This window comes from Pelodiscus sinensis, chromosome 1 (assembly GCF_052426305.1).
Source record: "Pelodiscus sinensis isolate ZL-2025 chromosome 1, ASM5242630v1, whole genome shotgun sequence".
Taxonomy (NCBI): Eukaryota; Metazoa; Chordata; order Testudines; family Trionychidae; genus Pelodiscus; species Pelodiscus sinensis.
Window position 1 is genome coordinate 118,385,688 of NC_143052.1, and position 26,904 is coordinate 118,412,591.

Here is a 26,904-nt window from a genome sequence, read left to right on the forward strand (position 1 = left end):
CTTTTTGCAATGGTCTCGTTTCTGTTTTTTATTTCAGTGTATTCATTTTTATTTTTCTCATTCCAAACCGGTCCCTTTTTAAAATTTTGCCTTTCAGGGTTTATTTATTTGTTTATCTCTTTATTTATTTTGCCAACCCGGCAACCTGCACGGAATGCAGTGTGAGGTTTGCTTATGACGGAAACGGCAGTGTGTTAACAAGATGTTTTCACCTTTGTTTCATTCCCACCCAGCCTATTATACAGGTTACACGTGTCTTAAGGCAACTTTTTAATGTTGAGTGAAACCACCCCAGGCCTCCCAGCTGTGGAGCTTTGTCAGACTTTTGGCTAAATACAATATCTCGGAGGAGTGCAACCTTCTGTTGACTTTGAATGTTTGGAGTTGTCTGATTTTTCTTTCCTCTTTCCCACCCTATGAGCAATGACCCCCTTTAACTAATGAATTAGGAACTGCTCCTGCCGTTGCAATTCTCAGTTCAGCACTTGGCAATGAGAATCAAACTGGGGCTCTTTAGTACAGCGTTAAATGGCCCACCGCATTAGCCCCCTGGCATGCTAAGCTATTAGGTTGTTTTACTGTTGTTAAAGTTACATTTGTTAGGTGGAGTTGCTGCCCTTACAGAAACTTGGTAATGTGGAAGAGCAGCAGACAGCTTGTGTGTTGTGAATGCAGTGTGCAGGATGTGTTACAGTCCACGTGAACGTTGCCTTTTCTGAGCCAGTGGGCGGGTAGCTGTTAGTGGCAAACTTTTAGCTTTGTTTCCAGCAACTGAATTAAGTGGGGTCATTTGATCATTATTTTGGAATAGGCTCTAATTGAATCATTAGTTGTCATTGTGCCATAGGAAGATGTGGGAAACAGGGGAAGGTGACTTGTGAGAAGATGGAGGAGGAAAAAACCTCCCATTTGGGGGGTGGTTCAGAGCTGTCCGTTTGAATCCTGGGTCAAGACAGCCTTTCACCTTTCTGAGTTCCATTTAGTTCATTGCAAGTTGGTCTTCCAGACAGCCCATAGGAGAGATGAGCTGCTGTCTACCTTAAAGCTCCCATAGCTCCTTTTTGAAATGTGCAGGATTGCCCTGGTGTCTGTTGCCATCATGTCTCTTGTTTTGAGGTGATTTCCACCCTCTACCCCAGTGATAGCAGAATTTCAATGGTGTCGAAAGTTCATAGTTTATAAAGCCGTCAGAGGAGAAAGAAGAGAATTGGTCCTGCCTAGAGCAGGGGGCTGGACTTGATGACCTTCTGAGGTCTCTTCCAGCTCTATGATTCTATGAGATGTACAAATTCAAGGTGTTGTGTGTGCTCTCTGATTTAGTTCCCTTCAAATGGGTGGTGCAGCCACGTTTGAGGCAGCACATCACTAAACTGTCTTGCTAGGTTAAGGGAAAAGACTGATAACATATGGGTGTCCTATGATGCCAGAGAGTGACGCTGCTTGGATGGGCTACTGGGTTTAGAGAGAATCCCACTACAAGGAGAGCATGCCAATATTGCACGGTGCTTGTGCTCTCCAGCTTGCAGAGCATAGTTGGCATTTGGTGCACTGATAGCGGCTGCCAGTGTGTGTAGTGGGAGAGGAGGGAGTCAACAATTAAAAGACAGAGGTTTAAAATAAAAATATGGAATGATTTGCTTCAGGCCATATGGACTACAGTGTTGTGACAAAAATAAGGCCAAACCTAATTATGCCCGATAGAGTTTTAGTTCAAAAACATATGCATAACTTTCCCATGAGCCTATATTTCACTTACCTTGTTTCTCTCTATGAAAATAGTATGTTTCTTAACTTGTTCTGACTGATTCTTTAGTCTGCTACCAGCTGAGTTCCCATTGATCTTTCCCATAGTGTGAATGTGTAAAATACTGTGCTCCTTGTGTTGATGTTGTGGAACAAGCTACTTGGGAATTTCTGTCCTAAACATTTTTTTTTTGTTGCCAAAACTGAAAGTTTCAGGACTGAGATGAAATTTCTTCTCAAAATGAGATAGAAACACCCTTTTATGTCCCAGAATAATCAATATCCCAGTGGTTAGGACACTGACCAGAGATGTGGAGTTCCAGATTCCTGTTCTGTCCTAGTCATTTTCCCATGTGCCAGATGAGTTCCTTCACCACCACGCTATTCTGAGTTGGATCAGGTGCGCCTGCTCACGTGCTCGCTTGCGCGCTCGTGCGCTCTCTCAAAAATTATTTTTTTGGATAAACAAAACGATCTGAAAGCCTCAAACGTTTCACAGAACGGATGAATTGTGCAGCCAGTCCTTGTTCAGAGATGGATTTCAGCCTCACATTTTAAAAGCAGATCCAGCCTTTCCCAAAGTCTGAAGATGCTTAAATAGGGGGTTTTGGCATGTCTCATAATAGGGATATGAGACATAGATTTTTAAGGCATAATGGGACAGTTATGATCATTTAGGTTTAACCTAGATGCAACCCCTTGCTCTGGGTGCCCAGAAACCTCTGACTGCTAGAAGCTGGATGATGGATGCCCTGTTCTGCTCTCTCCCTCTGACGCATCTGGCACCAGCCACTGTCAGAAGACAGGATACTAGGCTAGATGGACCATTGGATTGACCAAATATGGCCGGCCCGTTCTTTTGTTCTTAAATTCCTGAATAGCAGGAATTCTCTAGAATTCCACCCAATAATTCCTACATCAAGCCCATCACTTTATCCTTTGGAAAGACATGTTCGCATGAAAGATCCAAATTACTTAAAGTTAAGGTGTGGGTGGATCAATAATTTTCTTAATGCTGTCGCAGACATAAAAGCCAGTTATGAAATGTGTCGCCCAGTTTGGATTCAGCCCTTTTTTAATTGATATGAATATAGTCCATGACTGTCTGGAGAATAAAAAGTATATACAGTATTCCCAACTGACCTCAACACTGACTAATCTGTTATCTGACAACAGCACGCCAGGAATTAAACAACAGCAACAACAACTACAAAACAGAAGAATTTTAAACAACTGGTTTCCATTCACTTTTAAAATCCAATAGCGAGTGAGGCATAAAGAATGTCCCAGCTTGGGTAATAATGAAACCTTGCTTTGAAGTTCTAGCTAGATTGCATTTCTTGTTCCCTGCTTTCGCCTGTAAAACGCAGCACAATTGAGCAAGGGATGATTAGTCTATAATACTCTATGTTCAAATAGCTTTTGGTATTATGACAACAAAAATTCAAAAGGCCAATATACTGACAGTTAAACAGGCAATGCGGGCAGTAGGGCAGACCTTTACAAGAATAGGATGTGTATTTTATTCGAGTACCCTGCTGAGCCAAAATTTAAATTATATATACAGAGCCATACTGGAGCGAAGAGATGAAGCTGTTTATGTTTCCCCTGTTGTATGTTTATGGACAGTCAATGGAAACATGGTCTTTGCCAAAGTAGATCAGACAACTGGTCTATTGAGTCTGGTACCTTTCCTCTGTAATGTTTAATACCTGATGCTTCAAAAAATGGTGGAAAAAACTCTTCTTGCATCAGACCGGTGATGCAGTCGTGTGTGTGGGGAAAAATTGTCTCCTGCCTTTGATCTCTTCCTCCCCTCAAAGTGAATCTGTTGCAAGTATCCAAACCAAAGGCCTGCATTAACTGCAATGATCCAGTCACTTTGAATCAAATCCTCAGGACTCTCTCCACCATCATCAGATCAGGCTCTCTATATTTCAATTCAAAACTTGCATGATAAAGAAAAATTGAGAAAGAAAAGTGTTGTTGAAAATATAAATATTAGACAGTTGACAACTCAACCCTGTCATCATCCGTCAATAAAATTACTCACTAACTGTAAATCCCCTCACACAAACATACTGGGCCAAACTCTGCTGTCATTTACACCACTACAAACCAATATTGGTTCCCCCAAAATCAACTGGATGGCTTTGGATTTACACCAGTGTAAAGGAAATCAGATTTTGTCCCCACATTCTGTAATCTTTGATTACTTGTTGTCTTATTTATATTTTATTTGGTAGAATAAATACTATCATTTGAACTTATTTTAAAAAATACATTTCAACATGGCTTAGACAGAAATAGAGGCTAATGTGACTGGCTTTCAAATAGCTTATTACCATTCAAATACTCTGTAGATAAATTATATTAAAAGGGGGGGGGAGGACTGTTTCAGCTTCCGAATCATTCTAAATGGAGACTTAGCTCTAAGTAATCAAAATTGCTTTGGTTGTGCATAGTGGCATTAAAAGCCTTGTCCACTAATTGAGTGAAGCGGCTCCAGTGAAGCAGCCTTGCCCCCTCATTATGCGATCTTGCAAGTGCTGTTTGTCATCGTCGCTTGCCGGTCTCAATATAACTGTACTGCTGGTGTAAATTAACGGTAATTCGTTATGACACGCTGTGTCCTTCCAGTGAAACAACAATATGGAGCTAGTATCACTCCTACCGTTTCCTCCTCCTCCTTCCCTCACTCCTGGATTTCATTTCCAGTTCAAGATACCAACCCTGACTTAGCCTTCTAAGTGCTCTCTGCTAACTGGTGTGTGGCTTTACTGATGGATAGAACCCAATTCTCATCCACTGACACATTATAAAAAGACGTGTCAAACAATAGGCCATTGCTTTCTGGTGGCTCAAGCAGGTTCTGTCCTGGTGGAGCATGTGGTCTTCAGAGGGAAGCCATGCATGTGTGTATAGATGTGTGGCATGCATGTATATACACGAGTCGTGTGTACATGCAGTTCCCATCTTTGGCAACCCAAGCACCTTGCCTACAGTATGTTTGAAGAAATAAAAAAGTTCAGTAGGAAATACCTGAAATGCAGATTAACAAGTAAGTTTTTAAATGTAATAGGACAAATACTGGAAATGAACACAATTGATTGTTAAATGTTTTGTACTTGGATCCAGGGGGGGAAATGGTCTTGTGATGAATACAATGGAAAAAAACTCTAGATCTGTGAATTCAGTACCTCGCTATGCCACAGGCTTCTTTAGTGACCATGGGCAAATCATTTAATTCCATTTGTCTTTGCTATCTTTTTACATTTTAAGTTGTTTCATTCAGAGCCTTTTGCAAAGTCTGTGTCTATTTGCTTCAACTATCATGTGTCCCTGGAGGGTTAAACTGTAATGCAGAGTGCTCACAAGAAAGGAGCTCTGGGACCAGGTGTGCTTAAGCTACTGGGGTGTCTTGGGGAGGAGGGATCAGAACTGGTTCTGAGAGCCTATGGCAGCTGGACTTTGTGGTCTCACTTCCAGGAGTGGTATCAAACAGAATCTGTGCCCTTAAAAGTGCTCTGGAGAGAAGGTTTAGAGATGCATGGGCCCAGTGTGTGGTTCCCTACACAGTAGCCTGTTGAGTGTTCACCAGTGCAGCACTGAGATCTTGACCAGTGACTCAATGGTTTTACGAACAGTACCCTACCAAATTGACAGCCATAAAAAATGCATCACAGGGCCGTGAAATCCAATCTCCTCTGAAATTAGGCCTCTTATGTACTTTTACCTTGTACTATCCAGATTCCACAGGGGAAACAAATGTTTCTCAGTTGGGGGATCCTGTCCTGAAAGGGAGTTGTGGTAGTGCCACTTTACTGCTCTGGTGCCTTCAGTGTTGAGTGGCCAAAGAGTGGTGGTTGTTAGCTTGAAGGCAGCACAGAAGTAAGGATGGCAATACCGTGACCTTTTCTCCTAGAAGTTTGCAACATTCCCCCCTATAGCCCTCTGTTGGGTGACGATCCCTACAGTTACAACACCATGAAATCTCAGATTGAAGTATATGAAATAATGTAATTTACAATTTTTACAATACCATGACCATGAAATTGACTAAAATAGGTCGTAAATTTGGTTGGGCCCTAGTTATGAAGCAGCCTCACATCAGCAGTAGGGCAGGCGACACACACTGATGTGTTCAATGAACGTGCAGAAAACACCTTTGTGCTGCTATTTTGTGGGTATGGGGAATTGTCAGGACACCTCACTGTTCGCCACAAATCTGATCCTGCACGATGGGAGAAAATAGCAAAAGTCCCAATGGCTTCAATGTGGCAATATCAAACTCCAGCTGTTTTAGGTCCCCTCCCTATTGACTCCAACGTACCTGAAGTTTCAAGAACTGGGGTAAACATATCTTTAATTTATATTACATAGAATCATTTTTTTATTACAGCTAAAGTGGTGAAGTATAATCAGGTAGCTATTGTATAATTTAACCACCAGGTGATTGTTATTTAATAATAACTTACATTTGTGTAGTGCCTTACATCCCAAAGGGATCCCAAAACACTTGACTGATTCAAAAATAAAATAAATAGAAAGTAAAACATTCATTACAATTATACTGCATTATAAAATATGGGGCAATTGAAATGCTGGTAATCTAGAGCTTGCTTCTGCTCTCATTTGAAGCACAACTGGACCTCTACTGATTGTCAACCCATCCAAGCTCTATCACCCTTGACTGATTTGTCTTAAAGCAGCTATTTAATTAAGGGGCCACAATTGGGGGCGGGGAGAGAGAAACAGTTAAAATCAGCTCCCCTCACATGAATTGCCAGACTAAGGGTATGGCTAGACTGCAGGGGAGGGAGGGGTTCAGGATGCCAGATGTATCCCGAAAAAAACTCCGCCGCATCCAGGGAACACGTTTGCTCTTCTGCTTTTTTTTGCGGAAGAGCAAACGCACTCTATTGGAACCCCCTGTATTCCTCGTTCTATGAGGAAGAAGGGGGCTTCCGAAAGAGGGTTTTTTCTAACATTTGGCCCAGTCTAGATGGGCCAAATGTCGGAAAAGCCTCTTCCAACAAAAGAATCGGAAAAAGGTACACAAAATGCGGAGTGCATTTTGTGTACCTTTTTCTGACAAAAACTTGTAGTCTAGCTGTACCCTGAGATGCTCAGACTAGTTTATGTAGATGCTGAAATAGGATCACATGTTCTGTGAATGCCCTTGGGATTCCTGAGTTTGGCTTCTCAGAGGGGCTCATTGTGTTCTGTTAGCCTCTTTGTGTTTGTTTCCTTCTTGATTGGGTGTGTGGCGGCGGGGCGGGGGAGGGGGGGCGGGAGAGAGTAGAGAAATAAATTGTAGTACCTTCCACACATCAGTGCCTGTGGTAACAACAAGAGGGCTCACGTAGTACATAATACAGAGTTGTTTCTTACATGAAGAATGAAATAATTTATATTTCATCATTAACTGTCAACATGGGACATCTGGGTTAATGCTGAGTTAATTCGGGCAATTCATAGACCTCTCACAGATAGTGTACGAGGCTCAGTGCAAACTCAAGTAAACATCTCTGCATTGGTTTTCTTTGTAGTGATAATATTGTGACACACTGGACCCTAAAGTAGCTCTCTGTAAGCCCAATATTCATTATGGCTTTGTCTACACTGCAGGGTTTTTGCACAAGAAGCTTTTTGCGGAAGAGATCTTCCACAAAAACTTCTTGCGCAAAAGTGCATCCACACTTCAAAGGCACATCACAAAAGCGATGTGCTTTTGTGCAAGAGAGCATCCACACTGCCTGGACACTCTTGCGCAAGAAAGCTCTGATGGCCATTCACAGAATGGCCATCAGAGCACCTGTGATTTTTCAGATGGATTTCTTGTGGAAAAAGAGCCTGTGTGGAGCATACACACTTGCCTTTTTGCACAAGAGCTGTAGCTCAAAAAGGAGTTATTCCTCATGGGGAGAAGAATAATTCTATTGGCAAAAGCCCTCTGTCCTGTTGATTTACTGTATTTTTTTTTCGAGAAGACACGTTTGAGGTGTGGACACTCCACTGGTTTTTGCGCAAAAACGTTAGTGTAGCCATAGCCTATTTGCATATGGCTGTGATATTCCATGAAAAGCAGGTCATGTAAGATGCCACATGAAAGGTCATGTCCTTCTGAGATTCATTTGTCAAAATGTGTATATTGTTAGTGTGTTACAAAATGTTGTTATTGAAATATGTTATGAGCGTGGGAGGCACCCATTGCTAGCCATGCAGTGACAAGAAAGTGACCCCTACTACCCAAATGCACATTGAGCAACCATCATGAGTCACTGACCAACAGGGGAATTGTAAATGAGAGATTCAGAATTCTATAAGAAACAGTTGCAGAAACATCACATAATAGACATTGTTCTAGTCTGTGACTGCCCCCCAGGACATGCTTCAACCAGTAGTTTCCCTCAGATGAGAATTGAGAGTATAAAATGAGGGATAGTGGCATGAGGAGATCACCTCTTTCTTCCCCCATCTATGCTAAAAGGTAACGAGTGCTGGGAAGAAAAATATTTTGAAATGAGGCTGAGAATGAAATTCAGCCTGTGCATTAAGAGCTACAACCCACATGCACCATCCAGACGGGTGAGAAAAGCTGTTTGTCAACTTTTGCTAAGTCTGAAAGTTTAATATGCATGTTTACTTTTAATTTTCTTAGGTAACAATTTCTGAATGTTATGCCTACCACTTATAATCACTTAACATCTCTCTTTCTGTAGTTCATATGTTTTTTTAATGTTTTATCCTTACCAGTGAGTTTATCTAAAGTGCTTGGGGAATCTGCTCAGATTGCAAAGGATAGTGCATGTCCACCATCCGTTGACAAAATGTCTAGCTGGTTAATGAATTTGCATTGTTCAAATGAAGCTTTTGGGCAGTAGTAAGATGGTATGTTTCTGGGGTGCAAGGTTGGGGGAATTTGATGATGTTTTCCTGTGGCTCAAAGAGCATTCCTTCAATTTAGCTTGGTGTGCTGCTGCATGTTGGTGGCTGAGTGATAACAGTGCCTGGAGAGATTTTCTGCTTGTCACTAGCAGAGCATTGTGAGATACAGTCCAAAGTGGAGGGCTAAGGGGCACAGTAGTTCCACAGTTCCAGGTTGCACGCTGGGGATCCCATTACAAATACAAAAGCTGAAATTCTGTAGCATGAGAGATGCTGGCATGTTTTATTGCTGCATACCAACTAAGGATGTTGAGTATCAAGTAATAAACTAGTCGAGCAGTCGATAGAATTTCTGTTGACTACTCAACTAGTTGATAGGCACTTCCGCATTCCTCCTTTGAAATGTACAAGAGTCCCCAGCTGACTCCGGGCTGCACGCAGGTGTGCCAGCTTTGAAATGTACAAGAGTCCCCAGCGGGGGCTCTAGCGCATTTCAAAGCAGAAGCGCCGGCATGAAGCCTGAGGTCTGTGGGGGACACCAAGTCCCCCGCTGACCCTAGGTTCCATGCTGCACTGTCACTTTGAAATGCCACATGGAGCCAGGCGTCAGCTGGGGACAGGTTCCATGCGGCATTTCACCAGAAACCAGGGTCAGCTGGGGAGTCGCCAGTTGACCCCAGGCTCAAATGCTGCCACTTTGAAACTCCATGGCAGTGTTTCAAAGGGGCAGTGTCACAGAGCTGATCCTGGGATCAGCTGTGCGGCACTGCCCCTTTGAAACACTGCCTCCATGTTGGAGCCCGGCAGCGCCGCATGGAGCAGCTCCTTGCAGCACTGCTTTGAATTGCCGAGGCAGCGTTTCAAAGGGGCAGGGCCACATGGAGCTCAGTATGGGCTCCGTGCGGTGCTGCTGCTTTGAAATGCTCCTTCTCTCCCCCCTCTTTTGCTGCCTTTATTGATGAAAGGATGGTCACAGATAGCCTGGCTGTGAAGAGCTGAAAAGATTTGAAGACAACAATATTCTATAAGACCTGAAAGTATCTTGATAATTATGTCTAAACTCTAAAATGTGTGTTGTGATTTAATTTTACATGTAACCATTTGTTGCTAGTACTTCTACTTGCTATTCCTTGAGTCTCTGTGCTTTGATAAATAAATGTAATGCTTGATTTTGCCATAAACATATAACTGCGGTGGACTGCTTCTTTGAAAATAGTGTATCTGTCAATATCCAGGAGGGCTGGACACTACGGCTGTGTCTACATTGGCACCCTTTTCCGGAAAAGGGAAGCTAATGAGACCAGTCGGAATTGCAAATGCCGCGGGGGATTTAAATATCCCCCGCGGCATTTGCATTAATGTGGCTGCCGCTTTTTTCTGGCTCGAGGCTTTGCCGGAGAAAAGCGCCAGTCTAGACGGGATCTTTCGGAAAATAATGCCTTTTCCAGAAGATCCCTTATTCCTGATTTTAAGAGGAATAAGGAATCTTCCGGAAAAGGCTTTATTTTCCGAAAGATCCCGTCTAGACTGGCGTTTTTCTCCGGTAAAGCCCCACGCCGGAAAAAAGCGGCAGCCATGTTCATGCAAATGCCGCGGGGGATATTTAAATCCCCCTCGGCATTTGCAATTCTGACTGGTCTCATTAGCATCCCTTTTCCGGAAAAGGGTGCCAATGTAGACACAGCCTACTTGTAGTTGCTTGGAGAGTTTGAGGGTTGGGCATGCCAACTGGAAACCTGGACAGTGCCAGCACCTAAAGAGAAGTGCTTATTTTCTCTTTGGCCAGTGAAGATGGGGAGCTGGCTCAAGGCAGATCGTGGTGCCTCATAAACCTGGGTACTCTTAAAGAGCATCACATATTATTAGAGTGAAATACTATTGAGCATGAATAAAGAGGTGCAAAATGTGGCCCTGAGTGTGTAAAAGACTGTCACATGCAGGGGTTTTTTTTCTTAAAAAATAATTATTGTGAAATAAATTCTGGAGTAATCCTGAAAAACTCTGCGCTGTCTGCTCTCTGTATGCACTGTCTGCTCTCTGTAATTCTTCAGACCAGGCCCTTTGTCTGTATTTAAAAATGTAGACAGAGCGCTGCAGAATACAAGTAAGTAAACTGTCCTTTTTATACTGTTTTGCAAGGAGGTCTCTCCTACTCAGATTGTGTTGAGGCTCAGAAACCGTTCAGTTTTCCCTAGCTTTGAACCAAAACCATGTGAAAGCACCCCATTTCTAATGTTTTTTTTTAATTGAAATCATAATTCTTCCCAGCCCTCCAAAGCTTGCTTTGTACCCTCTCACTTGTATCATCTCACTGCTGCGGCTCACTGGGTGAAACTCCTGTTCATAGTTTGAACATGATCGTCACTGCTTGCTTCTGTAGTGTGATGAGCCAGAAGCCAGCACCAAAATTCCATTCCACACTGTGGGATTTAGATTTGATCCACAATGTTTGGATCCAGTTTTTAGCTAATGTTACTAAGTCTGAGTATTCATATTCTCAGTCAAAGATTGGTGAAGAAACTTGCACCCCTGGCTTAGTACAATTTATTTTCTTTGTCCAGTCTATACCAGAAAGTTGCACGCAGTATGGGTTAAATTTGAGCTAATTTAGTTAACTGCTGCTACAAACCTCTGTGTGGACTCTGTCATATTTTGCTTTCCCTAGCTCTTCCCCACCTTCTTCCTCCCTTCCCCCGCAGGCTAACTAACCTTGGTTGATGACCCAGAGGGGACAGAGGTGGGAAGAGAGGTGTAAGAAGGGAAACTGCTCCAGGGCCCCGTCCCTTTAAATTGCCACCAAAGCCCCATGCAGCGGGCTGCAGAGCCATAAGCCTTGTGCTCCAGCCCTGCCCCTTCCACAAATGCAGAGCTGGCCCCTCCCATTGTCCAGCAGCCCAGCTTGCCTGGGGAATAGTTTTAATTAAACTGAAATAAGAGTGTTTGCATTGGTGTGTTAACTAGGGATGTTAACAGGTTACCTCCCCCCCTCCCCCCAGATGCTTACGGGGTAGCAGTTAACCATCACCCAGGGAGCAGCCCCGCTGCTCATGGTCTGCATCAGCCCCATGTGGGGCCAGAAGCAACCAGACTAGAGTAGCCACCCTGCCTGCCCCTATTTAATCAGTTAGCCTGTGTTAAGTTGGGGTTTAAACCTATTTAAACCAGTTTAATTTGCTCACATAGACAAAGTTCTGCTTTTATGATCACATTTTGCACTTTCACCAACCCCCAAAATGTATACAGCTCCTCCAAAAATTTGTACAGCTCCTCTGTAAGCCATTTCTAAAAGCTGACCACAATACTGTATTAATTTTAATGTTGATTAAATTCTGTAATCAGTGGCTCATGTTTTTTAAATTATATTCTTTGAATCATACAGTAGGATCATTCAAATGTAAGAGAGTAAAAGCTGAGCCACATACACATCAAAGTTAAATCTAAGCCCCCAAATTTGGATCTGGATTTGAGGCATGTTCAGATTTGGAGTTTTGTATCAGCTTACTGCAGAGATAAGACCCAGCAGAGCATTTCAGATCAAGAAATGTGTTGGGATTTCCAGCATTGTTTGATGTGGATTTATATTCAGGATTCTGACTTGCTCTATTAAGGGGAGCTGAACTTCTTCAAAATTTGGGGCTATTCACATCTGGGTTTTTGATTCAGGCCTCTCTCTAGAGGACAGCCAATCCAGAAGTATGCGCACAAGAGAAACGTTTTACTTTGAAAAAAAAAACTTAGTTGCATTATATTTGTGTCATGCTTTCTTTTTTATTTCCTCCATAAAACAACTGATAAGTTGCAAGCACAAATGTCATTATCCGAGGGGTGACTTTGGTCTGGAAACAATTAGATATTTGCGAGACTTTGACAGAAAGACAGAACTAGGGAAGTGCAATTTGATCCTTATAAAATAAAGACTAAACAATCCTCAGTCTTCACTAAATCTCCATCCAAAATCTAGGCTTAATCTTTCGCAGTGTTTAAATATAAATCATTTTCATATTCAACTATTTGTTTCTTCTTCTCTTATTTTTTCCTTTCCTTGGTTCTAGACTGGATCAGAAGCAGAAATACCAAAATACCACAAAAGAACCTGTGCTTATGACATTTTCTACTCAGTTTGGCAGACATGGATCCACATAATTAGGAGAACATTTTTTTTTTAATGGGAGAGGGATTATTTTAACTGAGTTTATGCTCCTAAATGTTTTAGGGTGACCTAAAAGACTATTTCTGCTCTCACATATTTTCTGTGTCTTGGGCATGTGTGTGCCCTTCCTATTTCAAGGCAGGGCAAGGATGCAGGAATCTTTGCGGAAGTGGGGTGGGAGAAGGCAAGGCCAAAGTTTCCCCTCCCTCTCTGGTAAGTCAGCTGCCCTCTCTTCTGGCATCACAGCAGCCCCTGGTGGGTGAAAGGTGTAATTGCAACACCTCCTTGGCATAATCTATTATCCTGCAGGGGATAGAAATCTGCAGGGGACATGAATTATGCACTTCGGTTTCTTTGGTTAAAAAAGTGGGTCACTCCAGTTCCAGTACCAGTGAGCTAGAGGTTGAAACTCAAGGAAAGACCTATTAAGAAGATAATGTGAAGCCCTCTCAAAAGTTATGTTTATCCTCTGGTATTTCAGTATTTGTTGAAATTACAGATATAAGACTGACTCAGAATGGGGGAAAAATCATTTCTGCTTAAACAAAAACTTCCTCAAATGTCAAGCAGTTGTCAGGAAAAGAAAGAAAAGGCCAGATTTTCAGAAGTGTCTTCACGTGGTTTCTAAATACGAATGACTCACACTGTGCTTCTAAGTTTTACTGTACTTACTTTTGGATATCTATTTTTGCATGCTTACTTTTGGATATCTGGTTTTGTGTAAGGCCCAGATTATTGGAATCATGTGATATTATGACAAGCTAAATTTACATTTAAAAAGTAAGTCCTTAGCACTCCTGGTTTGTAGGGAAAATCCTAAAGAAACCAAAAAGACCAAAAGATATTGTGTGTGTGTGTGTGTGTGTGTGTGTGTGTGTGTGTGTGTGTGTGTGTGTGTGTTTTGACCTAGGCACGATTTTATGCCAATCTCATGATTTTAGGGACCTGAGGTATTATTTCTGAACACCTGGATTTGTAAGTACAGTTTGTTAGTGCATCAATCAATATCTAAGCTTTTTCATGTGCAAAAATGGTAGGAATCCAAGAATAAGTGTATTATAACTAAGGGAAAATTCCATGTTTTCAGTTTGCAGGTACTTCTGGTGAGGGGCATGGTGTCTTGGGACATTGAGGGGTAGGGATCATTTGGAGGGCACACCCTGGTGGAGGGTACACGTTAATATCCTTTATAAATTGCAGGCTAGGTGTTTTTGTGCACGTAGCCTGAAAGCTAGCATATAACGGTATATGCTCAAGGAAACTAAGGTTCTGACCGTGCTGCATGGAGTTGTAAAGCATTTGCAGGTGTCTTAGTTGAACCACAATTAAGAGTTCTGGGAGTGGTGTGTGTGTGTGTGTGTGTGTGTGTGTGTGTGTGTGTGTGTGTGTGTGTGTGTGTGTGCGCGCGCGCACACGAATGAGAGAGAGAGAGCTCTCGTGCATCAGTTGGCATGACAGCTGTTGTATTAGAGAAATTTCGTCGTAAATGCTTACAATATATGAGCACTAATAGATGAATGTTGCATTACAGACATTTATAATACAGTATTTAATGTTTTATATTCTTTGACACAATACTATAACTATCAAATAGAAATATGAAATGCACATGTACCTTCCACGTGGGAATATGCCATTTCCCATTGCAGACTTCTAGTCTAACAGAGTGGGAAATGTTCCCTGATAGGGTTGCCAGGTGTCCAGTATTGAACGGGACAGTTCGGTATTTTTGCCTCCTGTCCAGTAAAAAAAAATTCAGAAACTATTGGACACCTAAAATGTCTGATACTTTCTGATTTTTTTCCCGGACAGGAAGCGAAAATCCTGGGCTGTCCGGCTCAATATGGAGACAGTCTGGCAACCCTAGTGCTTACGGGGTTCTGCAGGGGAGCTGTTGGGCCCCATGCAGGGAGGCAAGATGGCAGGGAGCCGCCAGCAGCCTGTTAGGGCCAAAAAATCTCACCAAACATTTTTTTAAAGGGGCCACGCTGTTTTTGTTTGTTGGTTTTTGTTTTGTTTTTTTTTTGCTTAATGACTCTTGGGGTCCTTTTTTTGGTTTGGGTTTTTTTCTTTTGTTCAGTATTTTTTCTGAAACCATCTGGCAATCCTATTCCCTGATAAGTTACATTTTCTCTGTGTTTTAAAGAGGCTGGGTGAATCCTGTTTCTTTGTAAAACATCTAAATAAGGCCTGTTTCTAATGTTAAAAAAAAGGCAGTATCTTTTTTTAACAGGACTTTGTTAAAAACTATTCATTATTTGTAATTCTTCTCTTTTTTAAAAATGCTCTCCTTTTTCATTCAGTGCTTTTAATGAGTTTAGTAGAAGGAATAAGGAACCTATTAGTTGCCCTCACACACCATTATTAGATCAATAACATACATTCCTTGGGAACTAAGCCTGGAACACTGGTCTTTCATTTAAATAAACACAGGTCACTGTTTGAACTAACATAGATTTCCCTCTAGATGGGTAGTAGTAATTGTCTTATTCTTTTTCTCTATTGCCAAACTACAAAAGGGGGACACAGTGTATGCATACATACATGGCTAGTATGTTATAGAGGGCCAGATGATTGCAATTGATGAGGGCAGGATTGGAAATGAAGGAATTTTATGGTGGAAATACAGTGTAGGCAGAGGTAGGATGGAGCCATCCTTTAATAAAAACAAATACTGTATCAATAATCTACAATTATAGAGGTTAGGACTTGTGTGAGGTATGAAAACTGCAGGGAAAAAAATCAAATATAAGAAAGATTAGCCAAATACGAGTCTTTAATTTTTACTCCATTTTTTATTTAAAACTTGGGCAATGTGACGTTAATAGTGGCTATGCCATAGTGAAAGTACTTCTAAAAAATTTAGTCTCTGTTTATGAAAGCGTGAAACTCTGTTGAAAAGAAACTGGTACTTTCACACTGTCATCTACAAAACTCATGATGTGCCTACCAGTGAAGTGTAAAGAAAGCCTCAATTGTTCATCCAAGAAAAACAGCACATGGATTTAAGTATAAATGTCTCTGAGTTTAACTCTTTTATGGTTTCATAATTCATATCTGTCTGTAAGTCTCAAACAGGGACAGAAAAAGGAATAAGACTGTAAAAGGATATTAAATTCATGAGGTTTGTGGTATTTCTAGATCTTTCAAGAAATGTTATTAGAATTAATTTGAGCACACCGAGGAAGGAATTTTTATTACCGATAATTTGGTAAAACATGTATTTTGTTAATAATTGTGGTCAGAAAATACAAACAATAGTAAATTAATAGTCTTGATTTAAAGCTCTCTCCCATTAGTGAACATACCTCCTTCTAAACTGACCAATCATCCAATCAGTCTACTTACATAATCCTCAACACTTTCTGGAATCTCACTGTCTTTCAGTGTTGGAACATTCAGTACTGATTAGTTTCTCTCAGGAGTTACTTTGTGCTCTTTGATTCTATTCTTAGTTGCTCTGATATAAATCTGGAGTTACTCCATTTACTTCACTAAAGTAATTTTGGATTTAAATTAGTGTAAGAGCAGAATCTGGCCTTTTGCTTCTAGTACCCCTATTTCTTTTTGTGTTTATTGGAAGTGTGTGTTCTTATTCCCCCCCCCCCCCCCCACCTCCAACCTGCTTTACCTCTCTCCCCTTCCTTTTTTGCGTGTAATCCAAAGTCTATTGAAACCAGTGAGTGTTTCAATTAATTTCAGTTGATTTTTGTATCTGGTCAATTTTTTCCATTTAGACCCTGATTCAGCAAGGTTCCCATGTGCATATGTAAGTATGCTCCAGTGGGGACTATCTGTGTGCTTTATGTTCCAGACATGCTGAATAACCTTGATGAACTGAGGCCCTACTTGTTGTATTTTTCTTTGTATCTCTTACCTAGAACATTCTTAATGCAATATTCTCCCCTTCTGTTTGAATTAAAGGTCTCTTGCATATTGTGTGTGTGTCATCCTTAGATGTAGCTTAATTCATGGCCTGATCCAAGTTCTAATGAAGTGAATGGAAAGAACTCCATTCACGTTCTTGGAATTTGGCTCAGGCTTCAGATACAGAGAGAGCCACACAACTGGTGGGAGTTTTGCAGTATGGAAAGTGTGATGTTACCCAGAGTCAGTTTTTTGGCCTGTCTCTCAGATCATGTCATTCTCTCCCTATCTTCCAGAACTCCCATCTCTGTCATCTTGCATACACGTGGCTTTTGCAAAAAATAAATTCTCTGTATTGTTACTGCTAGACGAGTTCCTTTTTTCTAGCAATGGTGGGAGTGCTTGTGAAGGCAAGAAGCTTTTTCATACTATTTAGCAAAGATCTGCCCTCCTTAGGTAGTTTCTTTAAAACACGGGGCACTACGACCATGCAGGGAATTTTTCACTGTTTTCATGGAACAATTGTAATTCGATTCATTTTCTGTTTCTTTTTTATTTTGTTTTTTCCAGTTGCAAACCCAGGAGAATATAAAGGATAGAAGGAGTGGTGGCATTTAAAGTGGGAGACCCAGAAGGTAAGACTTGTATAACAAGGAAGCATTTCCTGCTTTCTGAGTAACCCATTTTTGGAATGCTGATTCTTGAATGAAAGAAAGGATGGTCCAGTGGTCAGGGCACTAGCTTGGGATGCAAGAAATTAGCATTTAATTCCCAGATCCACCTTAGACTTTGTTTAATCTTGGCAGGTCACTCAGGCCGTATTTTAACCTAGAACTAAGATTGACCTAGCTGTGTCACTCACAGGTTTTTAAAAAATCACTTCCCGAGACACACAGTTAAGCTAGCCTAAACCTGCTAGGTTGAGAGAAGAATGCTTCTGTTGACCTAGCTAACTATCCTTGGATACATCTAGATTACGAGCCTCTTTCGAAAGACGCTTTTTCAAAAGAGCTCTTTCGGAAAAGCCTCTTGCAAAAGAAATTGTCTAGACAGCCACAAGACTTATGAAAAAGTGATCCACTTTTTTGAAAGAGAGCACCCAGGCAATCTGGATGCTTTCTTTCAAAAAAGCCCAGTTTGCGTTCAAGAATGCCTTTTTTCAAAAGAACTCTTTCGAAAAAAGGCATTCTTCCTCATAAAAGCAGGTTTACCGCTGTCAAAAAAACCACCGTGTTTTCAATTTAATTTCAAAAGAATGCAATGGCAGTCTAGATGCAGGTCATGTTTTTTTTTTTTTAAAAAGCCCACTTTTTTTGAAAACTCTGTAATCTAGACCAGTGGTGCCCAATGCGGTGCCCATGGGTGCTATGGCGCCCACCAGGGCATTTATGTGTGCACGCCAAAACATCTGGGCTGGCCCCGTCCCCGGCACGTGGCATAGGCGCAGTGCCAGCACAGGGCGCGTGGGCATCCCCTGCCCTGGGCGTGTAGCACATGCGCTGTACCGGCCCTGGGCTCAGGGTGCGTGGGCGGCCCCTATCCCGGGCGCACGGCACATGCACGGTGCCTGCCCCCAGCCGCAGGGTGGTTGGGCGGCCCCTATCCCGGGTGCATGGCACACGCGTGGTGCCGGCTCAGGGTGCACGGGCGGCCCCCACCTGCGGGCACCCAGTGCATGCGTGGCCCCACCCCCGGAAGCACGAAGCATGAGCGGCCCCGCCCCTGGACGCCTGGCACGTGAGCGGCCCTGCCGTGGGCACCTAGCAACCATGAAAGGTTGGGGACCACTGGTCTAGATGTAGCCCTTGAGAGTTGGATTTGCTGCAGAGCCAGAAAAATCATTTCAGTCACTACAGCAAGTGCCTGTACTGCAACAATGTAGCTGTAGCAGTAGTAGTGTAGCCATACCCTTCCTCTGTGGCTTATGTTCTTGGCTGTAAAAAATGCGTAATAATACTTCCTTACCTGAGGTATGTGCATGCGTATTGCACATTCCAGATTGTGAGGTGCTCAAGCACTGTGAGCATTAAAGTAGATAGACTAGTAATTCCTAGACTGAGACAATGTTCAAATACTCTATGATGTGTGGATAATTGGCTTGCTGTTTACATTCTGGTATTTTTCTAACCAGTTGTTTGTATCATTTCCATAGTTCACTGCAATAATCTCCTGTCCAGTTCTACATGTTTTAAGTCATGTGGAGAAGACAAACAGTACAATCATGCTACAGCACTTATATTGCACACACAAAACTGTTAAAGTTAAAATAACTTTAAGGTTACAAAGCCACGATTTCAGAAGATAGAAAATGCCAGAAATAGGGTTGCCTGTGCTGGTACAAACTGGGATTTTTTTCAGAGGCTTATATCACTCAGATTTGGGTAGAATTTCACAGAGACTATAAAAGACACATTTCTGGTGTGTGTGTTTTTTAAAAAAAAGCCTTCTCCTTTTCCAGATTTCAATTTTTTGCTCCAAAGAATGGGTCATTAGATCATCTTAAAGAAAAGATCTCAAGAATGTTTTTACATTGAATAATTTCCCCCTTAGTCTAGCTCTCAAAAATGGCTGAACCATTATGGCTGAAATTTTGTGTCCCCCCCCCCCCCCCCAAAAAAAAAATCTGCGTGAGGCAAATGCAAACCATGGAAAAATTCCCCCCACTCCATGGTTAAAGTTTGACAAAATTTATAAGCAACTGAATGTAGAGGCTTATAAATGGTTGTGCTGGACCTCGTAATAAATAGGTGGTGTTACCACTCCTGTCTATTATACAATTCCTGTGGTTCTTTCTTAGTCCTTACTCAGATAATGCTATTGTTAGCTTAATTTATGTCTGGGTAAGGTCTGCAGGATTTGGCCTTGATTTAAAGGACAGTATATAAACATGGTGCAAAATTTCTGATCTAGGAATAGCTGTTATGATATGGGCTATCATAGGATATAGAATAGGATGCTCAAATGCTTGTACAAATTTTACAGACTTGTAAAAATATGTTTGAGGTGCAGACATCCATGAGATGAGGGCTAGCACTAAAAATTTATTTTATCACATTTGGAAGCCCCTGTAGTGTCCAGCTACTGTCCCCTATGGGAATATAGATTGTAAGCTCTTTTGGGCAGGGATGAATTTTTGTTATTGTCTGTGCTGGGCCTAACACAATGGCAGTCTGATCCTTCTTTCGGGTTCATATACAAATAATAAATAAATCCCAAGACTCAGATTTCAAAGGCACGCAAATTCTTCTTGGTTCCATCCTGGAATTCAAGAGACCATCTTGTTGATACATGAATAAATAATTTCCTAAATAGAAAGTTTTGATCAACGTTATATAACGATAAAACCCAATACCAACATAATGACATGTTAAGTTGTCCCAAGTCAAGTAGCTGCAGAGCTGTAGAAATAGTTTTCCATATGCAAAATGTTCAGGACTAGAACTTCTGTATTTTGTTGTGTAAAGATTGTTCGTCTTTAAGGATAGCCTCATACAAGTTGCGAGGAGTCCTGTGGCGCCTTATAGACTAACTGAAGTATTGGAGCATAAGCTTTCGTGGGCAAAGACCCACTTTGTCAGATGCATGTAGTGGAAATTTCCAGCGGCAGGTATAAATATACAGGCCAGAATTGGGCTAGAGATGACGAGGTGGATCCAATCAGGGAGGATGAGACCCACTTCTAGTAGCTGGTCTGGAGGTGTGATACGAAGAGAGGAGAAGCTGCTTTTGTAGTTAGCTACCATTCACAGTCTTTGTTTAATCCTGAGTTGATTGTGTCAAACTTGAAGATGAACTGTAGCTCAGCAGTTTCTCTTGAAGTCTGGTCCTGAAGTTTTTTTGCTGCAGGATGGCTACCTTTAGATCTGAAATTGTGCGTCCAGGGAGATTGAAGTGTTCCCCTACAGGTTTTTGTGTATGCCATTCCTAATATCTGATTTGTGTACATTTATTCTTTTACATAGGGACTGTCCAGTTTGGCCGATGTACATAGCAGAGGGGCATTGTTGACACATGATGGCATATATTACGTTAGTAGATGCGCAGGAGAATGAAACAGTGACAGTATGGCTGATCTGGTTAGGTCCTGTGATGGTGTCGCTGGTGTATATATGTGAGCAGAGTTGGCACCGAGGTTTGTTGCATGGATTGGTTCCTGAGTTAGAGTTGTTACGGTGCGGTGTGTAGTTGCTGGTGAGAATATGTTTCAGGTTCGCGGGTTGTCTGTGGGCAAGGACTGGCCTGCCTCCCAAAGCCTGTGAAAGTGAGGGGTCATTGTCCAGGATGGGTTGTAGATCACTAATGATGCGTTGGATAGGTTTTAGCTGAGGACTGTAGGTGATGGCCAGTGGCGTTCTGTTGGCTTCTTTCTTGGGCTTGTCCTGTATCAGGAGGCTTCTGGGTACACATCTGGCTCTGTTAATCTGTCTCCTCACTTCCTTGTGTGGGTATCATAGTTTACAAAATGCTTGTTGAAGATCTTGTAGGTGTAGGTCTGTCTGAGGGGTTGGAGCATATGCGGTTGTACCTCAGTGCTTGGCTGTAAACAATGGATCATGTGGTGTGTCCGGGATGGAAGCTGGAGGCATGCAGGTAAGCATAGCGGTCGGTAGGCTTTCAGTATAGGTTGGTGTTTATATGACCATCACTTATTTGCACTGTGGTGTCCAGGAAATCAACCTCCTGTGTAGACTGGTCCATGCTGAGGTTGATGGTGGGGTGGAAGCTGTTGAAATCATGGTGAAATTCTTCCAGAGTCTCCTTCCCATGGGTCCAGATGATGAAGATGTCATCGAAGTAGCATAGGTAGAGAAGGGGCATGAATGGACGAGAGCTGAGGAAGCATTGTTCCAGGTCGGCCATAAAAATGTTGGTGTATTGTGAGGCCATGCGGGTGCCCAAAGCAGTGCCACTGGTCTGGAGGTATATATTGTCACCAAATCTGAAATAGTTGTGTGTGAGGATAAAGTCGCAGAGCTCAGCCACCAGTTGTGCTGTGGCATCATCAGGGATACTATTCCTGACAGCTTGTATTCCATCATTGTATTCTCCACATCAAGAAAGATGTGGAGAAATTGGAAAGGGTACAGAGAAGAGCGACAAGAATGATTAAAGGTTTAGAGAACATGACCTATGAAGCCAGGCTTCATGAACTGGGCTTGTTTAGTTTGGAAAAAAGAAGATTAAGGGGGGACATGATAGCGGTTTTCAAATATCTAAAAGGGTGTCACAAGGAGGAAGGAGAAAATTTGTTCCTCTTGGTTTCTGAGGACAGGACAAGGAGTAATGGGCTTAAAGTGCAACAGGGGAGGTTTAGATTGGACATTAGGAAAAAATTCCTAACTGTCAGGGTGGTCAAATATTGGAATAAATTGCCAAGGGAGGTGGTGGAATCTCCCTCTCTGGAGATATTTAAGAACAGGTTAGATAGACATCTGTCAGGGATGGTGTAGACGGAGCTTAGTCCTGCCTTGAGGGCGGGAGGCTGGACTCGATGACCTCTTGAGGTCCCTTCCAGTCCTATTATTTTATGATTCTATCTACACTAACATCCCACATGTAGTTGGAATACAAGCTGTCAGGAACAGTATCCCTTCGGTTAGTCTATAAGGTGCCACAGGACTCCTTGCCGCTTTTGCAGATTCAGATTAACACGGCTACCCCTCTGATACTCGACACTCATACAAGTTATAACTGTAGATGATAGAATCATAGGGCTGGAAGGTACCTTGAGGTCATCAAGTCCAGTCCCCTGCACTGATGGCAGGACCAAGCACTATCTAGATGATGCTTTTGTATGTGTTTGTTTACATTTGGAAATGATTCCTAGGAAGCCTGACATTTCAAAATCACCTACTGGCATCATGTCATACCAGGTTAACATATCCACAGGGGCGGCCCGTGAGACTAGGCAGTCACCTAGGGCGCCGCCGGCCCGGGCGCCCGATGATGACGTCACAACCATAGACGACCGTGCGGGCACCGATAGTCTCGGGCCACTCCTACATATCCAACATTATATGTTGGAACATAGATTTGGTATTGGTGCATAATTTCTGTGAAAGTTCAGTTTAGATGTCTGCTAAGAGCAGTCAAGCTGCAGAAAAATCCTGAGTTCCCTATTTCTGCAGCCTTTGATCAGGCTACATTCCACACTCGAAAGTATTTATAAAATGGCTTTTCAGTGATCGTAAACCTGACACTCCATAAAATTCCTTTTACAATGAGGGATTTCTTATTATCAATCTTGCATGTTAATTCTTGATTATCATTTAATATTTATATTGACATAGTGCTCAATGGCAATGGTCAGGATTGGGTCTTTTGTGCACCGAACAAACCTATGAAGAGACGGTCACTGCTCCAAAATGCATACAGAATAAACCAAGATAAGTGACATGGGAAGAGTGGAGAAGGGGTACTGTCAAATATGTACAAATTATGTTTATGCACCTGCAGCTTAATTTCTCATTTTTTTTTTGGTAGTATTAAGAAGAGATAGTGGTGGTGTTATTAATGACAGAAGAAAGGAGCGCACGCTTTAGGGAATTTAAGCCCTGTGGCTGAAACAGACTATTTCTTTTTTCATCAGCCAGACCAAGACTAAAAGGGTTTTTGTTATTTTCTGGGTAGGTCAGGAAGTTCCACTTAAAGTCATTAAACAAATACGTTTTCTAACCTTTCCCAAATAAGGCATACATATTTATGGCTTTCCCCCTTTATAACTGGTTATTGAACGGATGGAAACAATGGACTAATAGCATCAGCATTAGCAGGGTACGGTTGTGTAAACTTCTCTCATTAGCTGTGTTGAGGCACCTTAGTCCTTGTCTACAAAGTATGTTGCTATTTCAGCCTAGGCTCTCCTTTGAGCAGAGTGGCCGATGAACCATATATGTGGGATTTGTGATGTGAACATAGGATAATTAGAATGAGTGTATGGGCTGGATAAGGTTTGACTGTTAGTTAGGTAAATACTAACGTACTCAGACAAATTCTCCTCTTGGGCCAGTGTGGTCCTATTGCCAATAACAGATGTATTTTCTGTCATTCTGAGAAATGGGGTCTATATTATGTATGATAGTAGTGGGAGGTGAATTGGGAGGAATATTCCTTCCCCTCCATCAAGTTCTCAAAGTGAAATCAACTCTAGACTGGTAATCTGCAAACTCACAACATGTTAATGTGTTTTTGTGTGCAGGCATGAGAGAAACAAAGTTCCCATTCTTGCACATTACAGCCGCTCCCTGAGTTACGAACACGTTATGGACCAAGTGTTCGTAACTCGGACCCCATAGAGTTATGTGGCGACCGCGCTGTTCAAAAGCGCAGATCGCCGTTCGTAACTCGGATCCGCATTTACGACCGCTTTGGTCGTAAGTGCAGATGGTCGTAAGTGGAGGTGGTCATAGCTAGGGGAGTGGCTGTATTTATTTTCTGTGCTATCCTCAATGTCTAGAGTTGTGTTGGTCATATGCATACTAGACTTTAATTTCTCTTGTGTTAGTCTCAGTAAAAATCAATGATTAAGTGAGACTTGCCTGCAGTACTTCGTGGAGGGAGGACAGTAGTGGGCAGCGTGCTTGATCCACACAGGACCTTTTTCAGGGGGATAAGGCAACATGCCGCATTTATTGATAATATAACAAAGTAGCATATGCATTTATACACACACACATGCGCATGCACGCACACACGCCCTGCTGATGGAATAGTTACCAGTCTGTTGCTCAGTCCAATCTATTGACCAGATAGGTCGGGTGTGTGGAAGGAGCTGGGTTCTTGTCAATCCAGACTGATGCTCCACTTGGTAGGATGGGAACCCGAAGAACCATACAAGACACCCCAGCCTTTATAGCATTTTCTTTCCATGCAAGTCTATGTATTTTGCCTTGTCAGGCCTTAATCAGTCACTCGGCATCACAATCAATCTTCCTACGACACATGCTTATTGGAAAGAAGTTGTTCTCAGTCATTGGATATTCATATGCTGATGACCCCTCAGGGGTGTTGTCTTTCTGGCAAAAGTTGTTATCGGTTCCCTACCAAAGGGTGCTTGCCGCCAAGTTCAGGGTTTGTCAGTCTGCCCCGGTAGTCTGCATCTTCAGTGTTCAGCTTTCACTTAGTTGATAATTATTTGGTGCTTCTGAGTCTCCGGCCCCTTCTCTGACCATTTGAGCATGCAGTGGCCTTCACACTTATCTCTCCTAAAACATTCTCTCTCTCATTCACACGAACAATACAGTTACAGAATTGCAGCATGGAAAAAAGGGGTACTCCTAGTCACTTGAACAAAGTTATAAAGTCTTTCAACATTAAACTTCTTTCTATCCATTACAAGGCCTTACCTAATATTAACATCACTATGTATTACAATATTCCATCCCTTCACTTTAACATCAGAACATGCTAACATCTAACAGAGCAGGAGCTAAGTTAACAAAGCTGCCTAGTTTGTCTGAGATCTACATCTCATATTTAAGTTTAATCCAAACCTTTTGCTATAACATACATTCATTATATGTCTCGGCTTGACAAAGCCCTGGCCGGGTTGATTTAGTTGGAATTGGTCCTGCCTAGAGCAGGGGGCTGGACTTGATGACCTTCTGAGGTCTCTTTCAGTTCTATGATTCTATAACTAACTGACTTATTAGTTACAAAAGTCCAGGACTACAGTGGCAAGTATATTGCTCCCACATTGGCTATCCTGCAGTATTGGAGGTTTTCCCCCCAGAGTGATCACATATTAGGGCAATTGTTATTGTACCTTTGTGAACTTGTTCTGCAAGAACCTTCCTGCCTCTTACCAGGAGTTCCAGAATAATGTTGTGTCACCAGAAAGATTCAGCGGCAAATTCTCAACTCCATTTCTTTCCTTTTGTACCACCTCAGTTGTCACTCAGCTGGCAAATACTCTCTTGGTGGCAACTGGAAGATGGTGAGCAATAGATCTGCCTTGAGGTTGCTCTGATATGTGCTTGAGCCTGGGACCAAACAGAATATTGAGGATCAATAACATCAGGAGCTGGACATTGCAGAGATTCTGTTAAACTTTCACCTGTCTTGTTCTGCAAAGCACAGCTTTCATTTTTAATTTCCCATCCCGAGATTTCAATTCAACCCAAACCACTATCATATTGGAAGACTTTGGGCTTGTCAACAAGGCTAGCTACTTGTGAATCCATGGTGCACCAGCTTGCTGTGAAATAGCATCCCATCTGGACACTGCTACTGGGAAAGTGACATTCTGGGACATTTCACTGCCCTGTAGCAGGGTCCTCGTGGGATGTTACTGCTTGATAAACTTGTATGCTGTAGATTCACATCTAGGTTTGTTTTCCAGCAACTTGCTGTGTAGGCAAACCTTAGCTTTTGGAAATGCCCCTGTTTAGGTTTCTGGTCAGGTTGGGTGGGGTGAGTGGCTAAAAATTGTCTATAAATTGTCAACCAATGTAATGTTTGTGAGGATCTGCCAGTTGTAAGAAATATAAGAGCAAACAACCAGTCAAATATTAAATCTTCCTGAAAAAAAAAAAAAACTCAGGAAAAGGTGAGAGATGACAGAGATGTAAAGGTGGCAGGTAAAGTATTGTATATAGAAGAGAAATGGCAGAACATTAAAAATTATCCAAAACAACTATTCCTTATCTTTTGAAATTATATTTCAACTGCTGACAAACTCATTCCCTATCAGGATTGTCAGTGAGTTAACTGTGTATTAGCATAGCTATGTTTTTTTCCTTTTGAAGTTAAAGTCAGACTGTTCCTGACCATTTCTCCACTAGTGGTTCTTTGCTTGCTTTCTGGATGATCCCTCACACCTGTTAATAGTACTTCCAATTTTTAAATAGCATGCTTAAAAAGATCAGTCTGTCCCTACACTGCCCCTACAACAGACAAGGGAGGTCTAAAAACCTTCCTGTATTTCTTAATCTACTCCTTGCACACAGCTATCCTCTGTGGTAGGAGCATGATTTTCTGTCTTTAAGCCAGATAATGGAGGTAATTGATTCTGCAGTCAGTAGCTCAAGCATTTCATTCATACCTCCCTGTGGGAATTCTAGTCACTTCTTCCAGTCCTTGTCTGTAGGATCAAGAATTCTAACCAACCTTTATAGAGCTGGTCAAACTTGAACTCTCAGTATAGTCTTGCCCTCTGGGAAAACAGAGAAGAATTTACCTGAATTTCTGGAAAGGTTTGCATTTTATTTTTGGCTTTCCCGCTTAAATGTATTTGACGACTTCTTGTATGTTTT

At 42.0% G+C, this 26,904-nt stretch overlaps 1 protein-coding gene across 6 annotated transcripts in view; it reads left to right on the top strand.

The window, feature by feature from the left end:
- Window positions 1–26,904, top strand: part of SOX5 (SRY-box transcription factor 5) — an 895,980-nt gene that overhangs the window by 258,672 nt on the left and 610,404 nt on the right. For all 6 annotated transcript variants that reach the window (XM_089769671.1, XM_089769670.1, XM_075898182.2 and 3 more), the window contains one exon: window positions 17,222–17,286. The gene's annotated coding sequence lies outside the window, so the exon portion shown is untranslated. The remainder of the gene's footprint in view (window positions 1–17,221; window positions 17,287–26,904) is intronic.